This window comes from Anomaloglossus baeobatrachus, chromosome 5, assembly GCF_048569485.1.
Source record: "Anomaloglossus baeobatrachus isolate aAnoBae1 chromosome 5, aAnoBae1.hap1, whole genome shotgun sequence".
NCBI lineage: Eukaryota > Metazoa > Chordata > Amphibia > Anura > Aromobatidae > Anomaloglossus > Anomaloglossus baeobatrachus.
The window spans coordinates 493,758,298-493,776,312 of record NC_134357.1 but is presented as its reverse complement, the minus strand read 5'-3'; positions in this window follow the sequence as shown (position 1 = coordinate 493,776,312).

Sequence of the window (18,015 nt, the reverse complement as noted above, 5' to 3'; positions counted from 1 at the left end):
TTTCGGTGAACATTGTGGGTTTTTGTTTCATTACACGAGGGGTACCAACAATTTTGCACACGTGTGTATTTGTGCATCACCATACACTTTCTGGTTTTGACAAAGTATATCAATATGTGCTATTTGTCATTATATGCACTCCTCACCTCTCACAATATATACAGTATATTTTTGCGTTTTGTTTTCCCATTTTTCATTATTGTTGCTTTTTCATTCATGATTTGTATTTTTATTTTATATTACGATATAATTTCATGCACTCTTTTGCTTGCTCTATGCACTATATTTCTGTGCCATATTCTACCTCTGGGCCCCACATATTTAGTACTCTATAACCTGAATTGTGCCTATGCACCCATCAGACTTGTGGTTTGCTTCATGCGCCATGTCTCTATTTAACCCAGTGACTGCTCTCCGCTCAGGATACTTAGGACATGGCCGGACTTCACTCTCATCACTCGCTCTGCCCCCTTAGACGACGCCTCCTCCCAGCTCCCGATTGGCGGCAGGCACCGCATACTATTTCAGGTCTATTATACGTCTAGCTCGCTCATTGGTCTGCAGGCATATATAATGACACATCCTGCTGGTCTGGCACCACGCCCGACGATGACGGTCACATGGAGAAACGCAAGTTGGGACTTGGCACCAGCTCAGCACAATGAAAGGTCTACAGATGTGTTTAATCACATTTGGCTAACTGCCGGGTCACCCCCCTTTATTACTATTTTATCCTGCCATTTGCAAAAGAACTTGGCCACACTAATTGTTTTGGGCAACCAACCCATCTATTAGGTGGCTGCTCATCATATTCATAGTTTGGTGTTCTTGCCATTTGTAAATAACTTGGCTGCGTTATGACTTATTATGGACAATTCATTTACACTAACCAGCAGCTCATCAATATATCTTTCTCATTTGATTTATATACTATAGTGCTTGGCCTTAATGTAGAGGCAAAGCCGGTGGCATGGGCCAACCCCTGACGTTGTCGCAGGCGAGGAAGACCCCGATCCTCTCTGCAGAGCAACGAGAAAGGGGTTGTCGTCGGTGGGGTGTGTGGACTTTGTATGTGCAAGCCATACTTCTGTTCAGGCATTCATTTGCACCAGGAGTCTCCCATTAGGGATTAATGGTCACAGATACATTGTTCTCTTTCAACAGTGTTTTAGTAATAGTTACACCCAGTATTTCTTTCACATAGTTACTGTGGTCACAACACTTGAACATTGACGTTAAATGTTCTGGATCTACAAAGCACACTTCTACCGCAGCCTGCTCCATAGTTCCTGGTACTACTGCTGTTCCACTGTCCTCTCCCTCAATATGTGACACCACAGTTCGACTAAGTCATGGAGTCCCGCACAGCCATGATCACGACTAGCGTTGCGGGAGTACCTAACTATTCGTACTCTGTGCTTTTAGTGGGTACTATCCACTACTCGCATATTCGTTATGAGTAGCGGGCACAATGTAAGTCAATGGGAAATACTCACTAAGTACAGAGTAACCCGAAAGCCGTACTAGTCGCTATTCACATGAATAATACGGCTTTCGGGTTACTCACTATTTAGCAAGTATTTCCCATTGATGTACATTGCGCCAGCTACTCATAATGAATATGCGTGTAGCGGACAGTACTCGCTAGTGTGACGCCCTGGCCGGGCCAGGTAGTCACAAATAGGGCCCCGCATTACACCCTTCCCTCACAGGTAACACACAGCCAACCCTAAAACCCTATTCACCCCGCTAAGGGCTTGATAGACTCACCAGTGGGCGGAACTAGGCACCCACCTGGGAGTTTTAGATAGCTACTTTCCTGCCCCGGGCTATTTAAGGTTTAGAGTTCAAGTTGGAGAAGAGTGTGGGCTGGAGCTGTGTGCAGCTCCAGCAGAGGCGAATACCCAAATTGGACAGGTGCCAGTGTCCTGGTGCCTTTGGCTAGGAGGCAGATGGCAGTCTCCGTCTGCAGGAGACGGCTCGGTGGAACCGTGGTGGACCGGGACAGGGTAGTGGCCCGCCGGTACCGACCTGGGGAACTGGCTCGGAAACTGGAGCACAAAGTGGGGGTACTCAGACCCTGAAGCTAGGTCCAGAAGCGACTCAGGGCTAGCTAATTAACTAAACTGATTGCGGCCAGGACTAGAGGTCCTGTCCCACCCAAAGTCCCGACTGAAGGCAACAGCCCACCAAGGGGGATAAAAGGCCACCGCCACGACTCAGATCCCACGGGCCAGCGTCTGTGGACAAAGGGCTCCTTAGGCAACCACAAGCTGGCAGCGGACTCCTGAAGTTGCAAGCACAGGCAGCCCACCATTCTAAACAGGTGCAGGAGAAAGACAGACCACCAGTCGGGTGGGGGAGCCGACCACCATTACCTTGGTTTACCAGAGACTCGTGTGTTTTCTAATAGTGAGTACACCAGCACCCTGCGGTCGCCCATCTCCCTGCACCGCCAATCCCCCCCAACGGGTCCCGGGGCCACCATCCCTGCCCACGGAGGGGTTAACAACTTGCTGCGCAACATCTCCCCGGGTGCCCCGTAACTGCAGCGGTGGTGTCCAATATCACCACGCACCGTGGGTGGCGTCACGAACTCCGTACGGCTCTGCCCATACATTTACATCCCACATCCACCATCCCATCACCACCCCTTTTCATTTGAAGTGACCGTAAGGCCCCCCGGGTCCGGAGACCCTCGAGCCACCCACAGAAGGGCCGGATCCGAGCAGCTCGGCTGCTGAGAGCGGGGCGGTACACTAACAGCATAGCAAGTACGAATAGTTAACTACTCACTCAACACTACCATCGACCCTTGGGGTCCTGGTCCTGCTAACATTTCTGACTTCCGTTTGACAAAGCTAGTTTACAGGGTTTCTCAGTGTTGACTTGTTCAACCAAGTCCATGTCATTCCTCCACTATAGAACTAGTAACCCTGAAAACAGTTGTGACCAGAGTTGCCTGGGCTGGGATCAGGTACGTACTACTGTGGGACAGGTGAACTCTATTACCCCATCCTGCATTTAAGTCTTTAATACTAGCTCTTGGGCCTTGCCACAACTACGCCATTTCTGGGCCTCCGGTATTGAGCAGGCTTACTCACTTTTCTCACCTTAACTCTACTCTACTGTCCTCAGTTTCTGCCCGACTAGATCTTATAACTACTCCCATTCTTAACGGTTTACCATCTCACTGCCCGTCACTAGACGACCTCCACCTCCAATAACTTGGTAATGCACAGTACCTAAAACCAGCCACTAGATGGCCACATGCAAAAAACAAACAACATTGGCAATACTATTTTCATCATTGTCTTGTGGCGATGATTGACTTCAGGGCATGGCCCTTAGAGGAAAGGACCGCCTTACATTTATGTTGCTTTTTTTTGTGCTTTTCTATAGTACTAAATAGACATGATAATTTGTTACTCTTTCTATTCGGTGACAGTATACATGTATGGCAACCCCCCCCCAAAAAAAAAGCAACAACACTTTTCTGTTTTTTGCCAGGAGATGCAGGTTTGTTTGCCTGAAGTGAGGTCACTGAGTTCAATGGGCTCACCTGAGGTAACTTTACCTGTGGTCACAGGTTGGGTACCTTGGGACCCTCCAGCTATGATCGCAGAAACTGAGCGATGTCACTGCCCACAGCTGTGGCTCAGTCAGTCTCTGTCTGAAGCCACAATGTGCGGACATGTTCTGTGCTCTTACGCTGTGACTTCAGCATTTAGCAAAGCCAGAAAAGTCGTGAGACCTCGTGTGGATTACGTCAGAACTGGATGTTTGGTGTTAATAAATAGGAGGAAGAGGGCGGTTTTTTTTGTATTTTATTTCAACTAAGGATTTTTTCCGTTTGTTCATTTCTTTTAAATAACAGATTAGTAATGGGGGGATGGTGTCTGAGACTCCTCCCATTACTAATCTAGGCCTTAGTGGCAGCTGTGAGCTTTCGTTAACACTTTTATATTACCCACATTGCCACCACATAAGGACAATCGGGATGAGCCAAAGTGCCAGAATTGTCCCATCTAATGGAAGTGACAATTCTGAGAGTCTGCAGGCTGCTAGTTTTAGGCTGCGAGGTGTGTGTGTGTGTGTGTGTGTGTGTGTGTGTGTGTGTGTGGAGGGGGGGGGGGGGGGTGTCAATATGCGTGGGTCTCCACAACCCAAGAATACCAGCCCACAACTGTCAGCTCTATCATGGCAGGGTATCAAAATTGATACCCCGAATGGGGAACTCGATAAAAGTATAATGCCTCTGCTCTAATTCCCCTTGAGTGTTCTACCACTATTTAAAATCACAATATTTGGGTCTCCATAGACTTGTATGTGGGGAGTGTCCAGGCAAAAATTTGGTATAAAATTCCAGCCCAAACCGGTTTTTTTTTTTTTTTAATAAATATCATAAAAAAAAAATCGAGTTGGACCCACCAATCCCAAATATGTGTGTTCGCCCATCTCTAGTCTATATGTTGAGGATAAAGAATTGAGTATCCAAAAATACTTAATTCAGCCATTTCATAGACTCAGTTATATAGTTCAGTAGATGTGAACTAACTCACATATTTGTGAATGCTTTTGTTTCTTACTAACATGTATATATGTATATTGCATATTCAGTGTATTTTCCTTAGACACAGTATATACCACCACATGTAATTGTAAAGATGGCCGCTATTTCCTGTTCTCCACCCAAGACAGATGGACAAGGAAAATTCCTGGAGCCTGGACTGTCCAATCCAAGAAGAATATGCAGATCTCTCTACGTCATGAAGCCCTGACCTACGATACCTGATTGGACTAAAACTTTTGTTCACACCCCCTTACTGTTTGGTCTAGAGTCTCTTTCAAACAATAAAGAACACACTTGGTCAAGAGCCAGTCATGGAGATAGACATAACTGACTTGCTGTGCAGTTATTTTTCATTCTCGGGTGCACACATGACATTTTTAATTAGAAACAGCAGCCGGATATCGAGAGATCCTTTGAGTCTCATCATCATCGTCATTCTGACCTTGACAGCTGGCACCCCAGATGGGACCACCGAAAAGGGTGAGTCAGAGCTTCCATTTTCCGGACGTCTGGGGGCTACTCCACAAGTATCCAGGTGTCGCTTGATAGGATTGATCACCCTTCATTTCGCAGGTAACCATCATATACATTGTGTGTGCTGTTTTACCTGTGGTTCGAGAGACACCTGGCGAAAGTGGGTGGTCACTAGTCCGGAGAATGGTAGTGCACCGGAGACCTAACGGTGTGACTGTCACCCGCCGGTGGGCTAGAAGGACCCAGCTCCCATAGGGGCTAGGGGTAGGTTGTAAAGTATCCGGCTGTCTGTATTTCTCACTGTAAGTAAGGTAGAAATGGGGGCTCTTTGAGTAGCTGTTTATTTGTATAAAGTGTATAGTTAATCAAGCTTGTGATTTCTCTGTTTGGTTCTCGGAGAGTTAATTGTCTGTTATTGTTCACGGAGGGAGAGAACATGGAGGCTAGAGATGCAGCTGCTGTCTTTGTTCTGTGAAAAAGAAGGGGGGGTCAGCCCCTCACTAGCTGCTTACACAGGACAGAGAGCGGGAGTTGTATTACGCGCTGACACTCAGAGGAAGAAAAAGGTGGGGGCCATATGTCCACCAGCTGCTTGAGACAGAGTGGAGATCATATTACACAGCTCGGTCTCTGCTGTCTTTTAGCTAAGAAGCAAGGGGGGTGGAGGGTGAAGAGGCAGACGCCGGGGGTTAAAACAGCGCAGCTCTTTGGAGCGAGGAGAGAGGAGGGGTCAGTGGGCTAATATACAGGAGGTGGCTGCAGTCTTTGTATAGTACATTAAGTTGTAATGATTTGAAAGAAAAACAAGTGTTATTTCGGTTTGTATTAGAGAGAAATTAATGGGTTCATGCATTTTTCAGTTTTTTTTAACTTGTTTGTTTTTGAACAGAAGTATGAGAACTAGCGATTCCCCTGTGTTGCGGACACAGCCACTGTTTGTTAGATATTAAATATTAGATATTAAATATTAAATATTAAATATTGAATGTTGAATATTGAGTGTTGGATAGATAATAAACGAGGCGGGAAGGGTTCTGTTAACTTAAAGTGGATTTAGCGTATTCCTCTGCGTTTTAAACGTGAGCCACTGTTATGAGGGGGTAGGTCTTCATAACGAGGCGGGAAAGGAACTCACTTTAGTTGAGGTAAGGGTGCTGGAGTTAGCGGATTCTCCTGCGTATTAGACGTGAGTCACTGTCAGCGTGTTACAAACGCGGACGAGGCGAGAAAGAACTCCGTTGGAACGGCCGATCCAATTAAGTACTGTATACTCTGTTCAAAAGATAAATATGTTGTTTTTAGTAGGAGCTGAGAACGCTGTCGCCCTAGTTACAAAAAACGGAAAAAATATAAAAGATTGCAAAAAGTTATGTAAAATCGTTGGACTACCACTAGATGGCAGGCTGCAACCCATGTACTGAAGTTCAGATTAATCTCCAGTGAGAGTATCCTGGAGAACAAAGACCTCATTCACTGTCTGTTGCTGTTTGTAGAATCACTAAATGTTTTTCTCTAGCGGTGCCTCATTGTTCTGCTCTAGAAGTCATTATATCTGGTGCTAATCAAATCTCTCCTTTGTATGCTGAAATGCAAATTTACAGGCACTAAAAGTATCCCTGGTTTACTACGTAGTTCCAGCCACTCCCAGTACACCCAGGGAGTCACAACATGGATGCTGCACCCGGAAGTCAGGTGCATGGAACTTCCTGTGGCAGCCGTCTTGCTACACCCACTGATGGCAGTACACCTCATAAGCCACACCCCTCGCAATGGCTCTTTGTTCAAAGCTCTCCACCCATCCCCGGTGGGAGGTGTTCTCTGGTATAAATGACTAACATATTTGAATAAGTATAAATAGTATATTTGTTTACTCAGTTATCCCATAAGTGCAAGTCAAAGATAAGTAAGTGAAACTTTTACAGAATTGATGTGGAAAGATCTGTTCACATAAAATCAATTGGTATTTTAGAAGTCCTGCAGCATTATATCATAAAATAAAATAGAGGAAGGTAAATATATATATCTTTGTACTGTGTTGGTTAATTTAAAACAAAAATCGTAAATGACTTACCCCTACTGATGTCAAAATGTATCAAATCCATTTGTAAAAAGGAATTAGGAAAAATGTATAATGCATCCAATGTACATATGGGTAATGGATGTGTTCACTGCTACGTCTTTGTTATAACAAAGGATGAGTTGTTTTTGTTTTTGTTTTTTTTCTTCTTCCTCTCTCGCTTTTAAGAGACAGGGATGGAATGTGTCTCTCTCCAATAGTGACGTAAGTTTGGTTTAACCCTTAGAGTTCAGGATTTCCCATTTTTAGTTTGCTGTTTATACCGGAATAGGGAATATTACATTTTATGGGATGTGCGATGTAATTTGTTTTGTTTTGTGTTTAATGGCGATTTATTTGAACAATATATTTTTATTTTGTGACTCTATCATCTTTTCTGTTTTTATGATTATTTCTAAACAATTCATATATTTTTGCAGGTTAGTCGCCTAGTCACAGCTGTCATTTCATCATGTCTCAGTCGTTTCTACTATGAAAGGTTTTTCTTTTCTTTATGGATACAGTGTTTATTGTAAAGTTTTAAAATTTCCCAGTAATGTATAGTGTCCTGAGATGTACGTTACTTTCAGTGTTTGTTCATTTTAGGTTTTAGTATGTGGCTAATTTATTACCTGCTGTTTTATCTTTTCTTTTAGGGAATACCAGTATAAAAATGTTGAATTTTGCCATATTGGTAAATAAACAATTAAACAAGGGGGGAATAAGGTATTAATTATATTCTCCAGTTTCTTGGAGGGTGCAGCAGGCATATTAGATAGGTTTTGAAGTTGACCTTGGTTTTGAGGCTGACCTTTTTCCCATAGGTTATGTTTATTAGATTACTATGAGGTATATCTGTTAACTGAAATAGGAAAGTCTTGTCTTATATGTTTATTTGTTTATTTGTTTATTTATTTAGTATTCTCAGTCATGTGAGGTATAGATGACCACTAACTGTTGACCACTTACTGTATTATGATCAGAGATGAAGTTATAAGAATAATCTAATGTATATTTTTTAGTTTTTGTTTTTATAGATGAAACCAGATGGTGGTCGATTCTGCACTGGATATGCTGCTGTTTACACCACATGAGGTAGTCTAAATTCGGCCACTCCCTCCAATCCTATTGATACAGGAGACAGTGATGCATTAAATGCCTCTCTTGATGGGTAGAACAGGAGTGGGTAAGAGTCTTTAGAGGTGTATGTAGGTTGTAGATTTTTTCCTGTTGTCAAATGAATTAGGTATGCCGAAAAGAAAGTCTAGATCTGAGCTGATGGATTCGGATGGAGATCCTCGCCCAGGTGCAGCTGACCAAGAAGCAGTAAACGGGCCTAGAGTTGAGAGTCTTTCACCAATACCGACCATGCCTTGGTGACATTGGTCACGTCAGTGACTTCTGTCACTCCTTGTGTTCTTAAATCCCTACAGGAACAAGCGATACAACAAGGAATGGACTGTGACATGCAGGGAGCCAGCTGACTGAGGAAGGTCTGTGGATAAAGGGTGGTAAGCTTTCTCTGTCATGAGAGCTCTTCTTAATGATGGCCCAGGTAACATCTGTGAAAGACAATTGTCAGTGTGTGCTTTGGTGACACCGGGTTCAGTACCCAGGTGGGCAGATTCACCCAGTCTTGTGAGGCAAGTGCCTAGAACGAAGTGAGAAAAAACTGTAAAAAGAGTCCGTAGAAACACCCTGCACCTACTCTACCCATTCTTAGAGACTGTAAACTGATTATAGATGTATATCATGAGCACGTTGTATGCAAGTCTGTGCGTGTTGTGTAGATTTCTTTCCAGGTTTGGTCAGAGGTATTCCAGTGCAGAAAACGACATTGTTGAGAAGCACATGAAGGTGGTATGTAAAGAAAAATGTGTTTACAAAAAGTGTATATTTTATAGAAAAGTGGAAACTAGTAAATCGTGTATAAAATGTATATGTTTTGTTTCCTTTTTGCAATAAGCAGGTTTTTATGCAAGATGGTTTTGGTTTAGCATAGACATGTATATTTTTATATAATTGACTGAATAGTGTGATAAACAGGTGTATTCTCCAATTCCAGATTTTAAATCAGAGCTATTAGCATATGGTCTCCAGTCAGGAGACTGATTGATCCTAAAGGACAAGCGAGAAAGAGCCATGAGTCAACACTAGAGGAGCTGATCCAACCACAGAAACATCTATGGATCCACACCTCGCATTGTAGAAGGGTTAATCAACCAGAGCTGCACTGAGCGTTCTGCTCATACTTATCCTTTTCAGAAAACCCTGTACAGTCTTAGACCAGCATTGCCAGAACAGTTAGAAGAGAGGACTTAGAGAACCTTGAGACATGGGAAAGTCCAACTACAAAGGGTGAGGACTCGCCTAGGAGTCCTTGGTCTCAAACCGGTGAAAAAAAACCCCTTTCCCTTCTCCACCCATGCCTCAACGTTCAGTCAGGCAGGTTTTTCCAACAGATCTTTCTACCTCTCTTCCTAAGGGAACACAGTACCCTTAGAATTTAGAAATGGCAGAAGTAAGTCTTTAGGGGGGACTGTTGAGGATAAAGAATTGAGTATCCAAAAATACTTAATTCAGCCATTTCATAGACTCAGTTATATAGTTCAGTAGATGTGAACTAACTCACATATTTGTGAATGCTTTTGTTTCTTACTAACATGTATATATGTATATTGCATATTCAGTGTATTTTCCTTAGACACAGTATATACCACCACATGTAATTGTAAAGATGGCCGCTATTTCCTGTTCTCCACCCAAGACAGATGGACAAGGAAAATTCCTGGAGCCTGGACTGTCCAATCCAAGAAGAATATGCAGATCTCTCTACGTCATGAAGCCCTGACCTACGATACCTGATTGGACTAAAACTTTTGTTCACACCCCCTTACTGTTTAGTCTAGAGTCTCTTTCAAACAATAAAGAACACACTTGGTCAAGAGCCAGTCATGGAGATAGACATAACTGACTTGCTGTGCAGTTATTTTTCATTCTCGGGTGCACACATGACTTTTTTAATTAGAAACAGCAGCCGGATATCGAGAGATCCTTTGAGTCTCATCATCATCGTCATTCTGACCTTGACATATACATGAATAGCCTTTCTACCTTGGAGATCAAAATTAGAGAACACACAACTGTCATAGGTCATTGTGTAGTCCTATGTGATTATATCCAAACGTGGCACCCAGGGGGCAGGAGGTCGGTCTCGTACGCGTTACTAGTTGCCGGGCCGATGCTGGTCGTGTAGTCGCGGCAGCCTGCCCGGTTTCGTGCTCTAAGGTGTCCACAATAAAGGGGGTAGGAGGTGGATCTTGGAAGGGACTACGCCACCTATGGTATGCGGCCAGGAATTAGCCGCCGCTGCGGGTGATGTCCTCTGGGGCGGATGGTGATGCCGCAGCCGAGATGGTTCTGCTCCCCACAAGCAGAGCAGGCCTCAGGGAAATGAGGGCGGTGGCGCCGAAGCGCGGGGCGGTGCCACCGGCAATGACAAGGACAACACAGGGGCCGTGGTTCACAGTTTTTTTACTCACAGTTCGCAAGATGCCCCAGGGAGGTGCAGCTCTCCGCCGTGATGGTCTCCAGCCGATCCCGGGTAAATCAGAAGCAATCACCGGTGTCTGTGGAGTGTGAGACCTTCCTCCTCTGCGCTTACTTGTGGATCTCCATGGCTTGAAGGAACTTATGGACCCCAGTGTTCTTGTAAAGTGTCCCGTCCTGTATGCAGGTTGAGTGTCCGCCATGGGGCCCAACCGTGATCTTGACTCCGGACCCCATTTCACTGTGCTCCGAGAAAATGGTGGTGGGCGATGGAACTTGGAATCCCCATCCTCTGCAGATTCTGGTAGTCCAACATAGAGCATGTTCTACCCCAGGGCTCTGCACCCTGTCTACGCTGACACTGTGGGAACGGTTTGGCTTGACCTCAGCTACCATGTTCTCCTCTGTCTTACTAGCTCTACCGGTTGCTTCTCGCCCTTTTCCAGGCTGCCTGGTTCTAGCAGGAGAAGCTCTCAAGCACTCTCTCCTGCGACAGTGTTGTTCAGAGTCTGACTATTCTGAAGTTAAACTGTTTGGGTGTTCCTTACTCTGTCAGTGCAGCCCCCATCCTTCTGACTACTCACTAGTGGTTGTCCCTGCAACCGGGAATTTCCCAGGCTAGCTGGCTTTCTGAATTGTGTAACTAGCTGACTCAATGGCTGGATGTTGTGTAAGTGAAAAACACCAGTTATTAAACCTCCTCTTACTCGGAATAAGTATTGCACCTTAAAGGAGATGCAGTACCGTGTGGCGTCTAAAGCCTCAGGGGCGCCACACTAACATGAGTAAACTCGCAGTATTTTTTAAGCTTGTTTCATAAATTGTATTTAAATTGAATTTGTAAAGCACAAAAATGTAAATGCGATAAATGAAAAAGAAAAGTGATCAAAATTAGAGAACACTTTCTGATACCTGCAAGTTACCGGTTTTAATCTGGCACCTGGTGCTAATTTTCTTAATTATCTGACAATCGCTATTTAACTGGCAGCTCAACTTTCCAGTTTGCACTGATTCTGCAAAAATGGTGTGCTGTTCCAAAGTGACAAACCCTCCGGCAGCAGGTTGTCCAGATGAAGGACAAAGGGGTGACCCTATCAGCAATAGCAAGAGAAGTTGGAAACTTCAAGAATATTTCATCTTTGCAACATCACAAACTCTTCCATCTCCCTCAAGAAGGCTGGTCACCCTCGAAAGACAAATGCAAGAGAGGACAGGAGAATATGGAGAATCTCCATGGGCAATGCAATAATGCAGCTGAAATGGCGAGCAATTCCAGCACTGAACAGGGTAAGGATCTGTCTCATCATACAGCCTCATGACATTTAAGAGCATTTGGACTGAAAGCCCTCTCTGCAGTGACCAAACCTGTCATTAGCAGAAAGAATCAAAAAGGCTAGACTCACCTTTGGTGAGGAGCATGTTGTGTGGACAGAAGTGGTCCACAGTTCATTTTAGTGATAAAAGCAAGTTTAATTTATTTGGGTCTGACAGGAAACATTATATTCATCGACAAACTGGGGAAAGACTGAACCCAAAGTGTGTTAAGAAGGTAGCGAAAGGTGGTGGAGGAATGTTTTCTGCAGCAGGAGTTGGACCTCTCATACAGCTACATGGCAGAGTGAATGCAAGTGTATCAGAACCTTCAACAACACGTGGTTCCTTACTTGAGTTCATCACTTAGTCAGCCAGCAATTTTCATACAGAACAATGCCCCCTGTCACACAGCAAAACGGGTAAAGCAGTTTTTTGAAAACCAGGAAACATTGAAACAATGAAATGGCCAGCCCGGAGTCCTGATCTAAACCCAATAGAAAACCTCTGGAGAATCCTTAGTGACAAAGTTATGGTCAAGAAACCCACAAGTGTCAAAAAACTGTGGAAGAGACTAGAAGAGTGGGGCAAAAATCACACCAGAGCAGTGTGAGAGACTAGTGATGTCCTCTGGCCGCAGATATGCTGAAGTCATTCAAAGCAAAGCCCTGTACACATCCTACTGATTGGTGACTGTTCCCTTAAGAAAATATAATTATAATCCTTCTCTGTGCTACAGTCATTGCTGTTCTCCAATTATGATCATCACACTTTGGGTAAGGTTTTAGGTTGATAAACTGTGGATCTTTCGTAAAAACAGTTCTAGCGGCATGGTGTATCCCTTACAAAAAAACCTACAAACGTTGATCAATGTAGATTGCATTACTTTGGAAAAAAGCAAGTGATCATAGATTATTTCTACTTTTGATCTCCAGTGAGAGAGGGGAGCCAGCACGATCTGAAAATGGCATGCATCATATAAAAAGTGCAAATTCACAGATTTATTCCAACTGTACTGTAATATAAATGAGATTTTTAGCAAATAATTGATCAATTCTTTGAGCCACCCCTGCCAACGTCACGGCAAATCTCAATAGGGGGGTCCTACTCTATATTCTGTATTTCATGTGCCATGCGGCCTCCTAGATAAAGTTAAAAGCAGAACCATAATGGAGCACACATACCTGTAACCTGTATATATAACCGCTTCTATGTTGCAAAAGAGGCAATTGTGGATAGAGACCAGCCCAGGTCCCAGCATGTGGAGCAAGCTCTACACATACCAGGACTATATCAGAACTGACCCTCCCAGTGCCAGACCGCAACCATTGATAAAGGCGGACCAGATCCAAGTATGGTGCTTAATTAGCAATGCCTGTGGAAAGTGTGAGGCAACTGAATGTGTACAGCTACCAACAGGAGGAATATATTGCAAACCAAGATCAGGCGTGCATAGCATGGTGGTGACCAGCCACCAGACATTTGTAGCATAGATTTGCCGTGACGTTGGCAGGGGTGGCTTAAAAAATTGATCAATTATTTGCTAAAAATCTCATTTTTTTTTTTATTATAGTACAGTTGGAATAAATCTGAATTTTCACTTTTTATATGATGCATGCCAATTTCAGATCGTGCTGGCTCCTTTTTCCCTTTTTTTGATCTCCAGTGTATATCCCATTTCTACTTTTGATCTCCAGTGTATATCCTACCTTGAATAAATCAGACATAGCACCAAGTTTTGACTCGAAAATTGGTTTACATATTTCACCCTTTGCATTTTGTAGGGCTAAGTACCCTGTAGCCTCCTCATGGCAGTGTACAGCTTCTGCATGAGGTTACAAAAAAAAAAAAAAAGCACTTTTCCATCTGGAAAATGAAGTGTTAATGAATCTCTCTGGGAATGCACCGCAAAAACATCCCTTCATGAGGGAAAATAAATTGCCCTTTAAGGTTTTGTGCACACTTGAAATTGCTTTGTCTGGCCATGCTCCAGTAATGAGGGTTCGAGGGGTTCTTCTCCAAAATAAAGCACGCACCCGATGACCTGACAATTCTGTTCCAACTCCGGCTGGATTCCCCACTAGTTTTTGTGCTTCCTCCTCCAGGTATGGAACCGCTGCAGTCAGTCACTGCTTGTCGTGATGGCCAACGCAAAGAGCTGTATACCGTACATTGTGCAATATTTAAATGGAGGCCATAAGAGTAATCAGGCTAAGCATCTGTAGTCTGGATGCATCTACTCAGTTCATAGAGTATAATAAAAAACAAGAGCACTAGGAGTACTGGTGCAAATAGTATAAATTTTATATTTATAAACAAGTAGAAAATAGAAAGACGTTTACAAGCAGAAGTTACGGGGAATAACAATCTGGATCCCATGGACCACAATGAAAAACTCAGTGGTAGGCAAGTATAATAGGGCTTAAGCTCAGGCCATTCACAGATAGTATGAATATAGCAGATCAGACAGAGCCCTATAAAATCACATATGAGCACCCCTGGTCAAGATTGAAATGTAGCAATAAATAATTTTGCCCATTCACGGTGGTAGTGCAGGGGAGCCAGGCACAAGGGACAATCACCAGGAGCCAGAGTCCAGTGGACCACAACCGTGATCTCTGTAGTTCATATATAGGTACCGTATTATTTACAAAGAGATGCCCGTGTGGATACACAAGAAAAATGGTTATTTGAATGTCAGATTAGGGACTGGTATGCAAAAAGGGTCTGAAACCCTTAGGCTATGTGCCCACGCTGTGGAAAATGCGCGGATTTTGCCGCGGATTTTCCAGAAATCTGCAGCACAGCTACCCCCCAGCCATTTCTATGGCATTTGGGAAATGCTGTGCCCACACTGCGGATTTTTCCGCAGCGGAAATCGTGCGGATTTTCGTGCGGAAAAATCTGCAGCATGTCAATTATTGTTGCGGATTTCTCCGCAGGGTCCCATATACTTACCTGCCTTGATAGAGACCCGAGTCACTTTCTCCGTCCGGTGTAGCGGCAGCGGCAGCAGCGCGGTGGATCCAGCCAGGTACAGGAAGGAAGAGGTGGGCGGGGCCTGCACGAGCTCCGGTCATGTGACAGCAGGAGCTAGTTCAGGCCCGCCCACCTCCAGCACAGTGAACCAGACGCTGCCTGACAGTGACCCGGCCGCCGGAAAGCGAGGTGCTGCATGATGGAGGTAAGTATGAGCACCCCGATAACTGCAGCACCACTTCTGCATTGAGGATGCAGTGCCGAAGCCATGGTACTGTATCCTCAATGCAGAATTCCCGCACGACATTCCGCTGTATATCCGCAGCATTGAAACAGAAAGTTCTGTTGCGGATTTCTGGGAGCACCTGCGGAATGTCTTGCGGATATATCCGCAGGACAATGTCCCCGTGGGCACATAGCCCTTTTCCACTGATGTAAGGCTATGTATAAACAATATCACAACAGTATCACAGCAAATAGTAGCAAGTCAAACATAGCCCATATCCACAATTGGACATAACGCTTACCTAATCAAAGGTGGTGCAGGGGAACCAGGCCAACCCAGAGGGGACCTCCGACAGCCGTTTCACGGGATATACCCGCTTCTTCCGATACGGATACGGTTGTGATATTATTTATACATAGCCCTTTTCCACTGATATTATAAGGGTTTCAGACCCTTTTTGCATACCAGTCCCTAATCTGACATTCAAATAACCATTTTTCTTGTGTATCCACACGGGCATCTTTGTAAATACCCATATATGAACTACAGAGATCACGGTTGTGGTCCATGGGACTCAGGCTCCTGGTGACTGTCCCTTGTGCCTGGCTCCCCTGCACTACCACCGTGAATAGGCAAAATTATTTATTGCTACATTGCAATCTTGACCAGGGGTGCTCATATGTGATTTTATAGGGCTCTGTCTGATCTGCTATATTCATACTGTGACTGGCCTGAGCTTAAGCCCTATTATACTTATCTACCACTGAGTTTTTCATTGTGGTCCAATGGATCCAGATTTTTATTCCCCATAACTTCTGCTTGTAAACGTCCTTCTATTTTCTACTTGTTATTTATAAATATAAAATAAAATTTATACTATTTGCACCAGTACTCCTAGTGCTCGTTTTATTATATGCTTGTTGGAGTGTGCCGTCTCGGGGTCACACTGGGAGGTTCTAATCATGCTCTATCCGGAGTGACCCATATGAGACTCCAAGCTATGACCATGTGGCTCTTTGTTTGGACTCAGTTCATAGAGTGCCTACCACTGTCTTCAATCGTGATCCTCACAAAAACAGACATTTTAGGTGGCGACCCTACTTTTTAGGACGTCGTACTTCATAGACTCTGTACAGCAGTGCATTCCATAAGAAAGAATTCTGACTGGCAAAAGGTTTATTTAAAAGGAGAATTTCTGGATCTAAGACTGATGACCAATGCTTAGGATGGACATTATGGTACCACACTGATTAGATTGATCCTAAATCTTAAAAAGGTTTTCTACTGCTTTTGAAGAGCTATGATATATGGCAAGGGGCTGAAAAATACTGTTTTGCTATATACATATTGGATGTATAGCTTCTATAAGAGCATCTCAGCGGGGAGCACATACCGTGTTTCCCCGAAAATAAGACCTACCCCAAAAATAAGTCCTAGCAGGAGTTTTCAGCAAGGCTCAAATATAAGACCTACCCTGAGAATAAACCTTAGTCGCGGTTCAATGATGAAGTGCCCAGGCAGCTAAAAAAATTAAAGAATTCTGCAGGACACTTCATTATAGAGAGCAGACATCCCCAAAAGAGAAGAAAAAAAAAAAAAAAAGACCCTGTGATCATACTCACCAGATGCCGACTGGGAGCAGTGGAGCGCATCAAGGACATGCGGCGGAACGCACGTACACACAATCACACAGATTGCTCACCACATTCGGCGATATCGCTTTTCGGCGGCATAAGGACCTGTGACACTGTGCAGTGGAGTGCCAGGACCTGCGGGTATAACACATGGAGGACCCAGCAGTGGAATGCATCAGAGACAAGAGAGCAGAGAGTCCCCTCCTGGCTGGAAGCAAGTGGCATCACCGGATGTGGTATGAATGTGTGCAAGAGACTATGTGCAAATTCATGTGTGGGTTTGTATGCGATCTGATATGTATCGGCCAGAAGGAGGGGATAACTACGTGCAGCATACCTGCAAAGAGGACCTGGGAGCCATGCAGACGCCCAGGGTCTGGCAACTATGATGATAGATACATAGAGTATAATAAAATATTATAAATAATATCACAGTGTCTTATTCTCGGGGAAACAGGGTAGTACTGGAGTGTTATGCAGATTCTTCTTCCTCCTCTGTTAATGTCTGAAACTCCCTTTTCTGGCACAGAAATCAGACCATATGGAGAAGGGGGGGGGGGGGGTGACTGGGTGCCTAATTGTGGGTGTAGATGTTTTGGAGTGAAGGAGAATAAGTCTTCCTCACAAACGGAGCTAACAGTTTCATTCAGCAGTAACAGCAGGGGCAGAGACTTTTGCTTTTGAAATGTAGTTTGCAGCACTTCACTAGCAAAGGGTTTAGGTAATTCAATAACTGACATGGACAGCTGAAAAGCGCCAAAAATTGCATAACAAACACTGACAGGGCTGTATTGGCTATCTGGCAGTCGCCAGATGGGCTGTTATCTACCCTGGGCTGCTCTGACACTTTGTATCACCCAATATCTTCAGCAGCACAGGGTAGAGAATGGAGGGAGGGTGGGGATGCCAGGTGCTGGATCACAGGCCACTGAATTGCATGATGGAACGTGCAGTAACAGCACAGCAAGCCTCTGGGGAGGAAGCAATGACAGACATCAAGTGATGCGGTCTGCATGATTAAAGATTATATTACTACTATAAAAAGTATGGATGCAATGAGTGGCACATAATAGCACAGATTGATGAATAAAAAAAATGAAATGAGTTAAGGTTCTCTGTCATATTGTGGACTGTTGTAAATGTCATCCGAGTGACTGCTGGTGTGGAGCTCCCTCTGGTGGCCAGGAATGGTAATAAAGCCGAGTCTGAATCT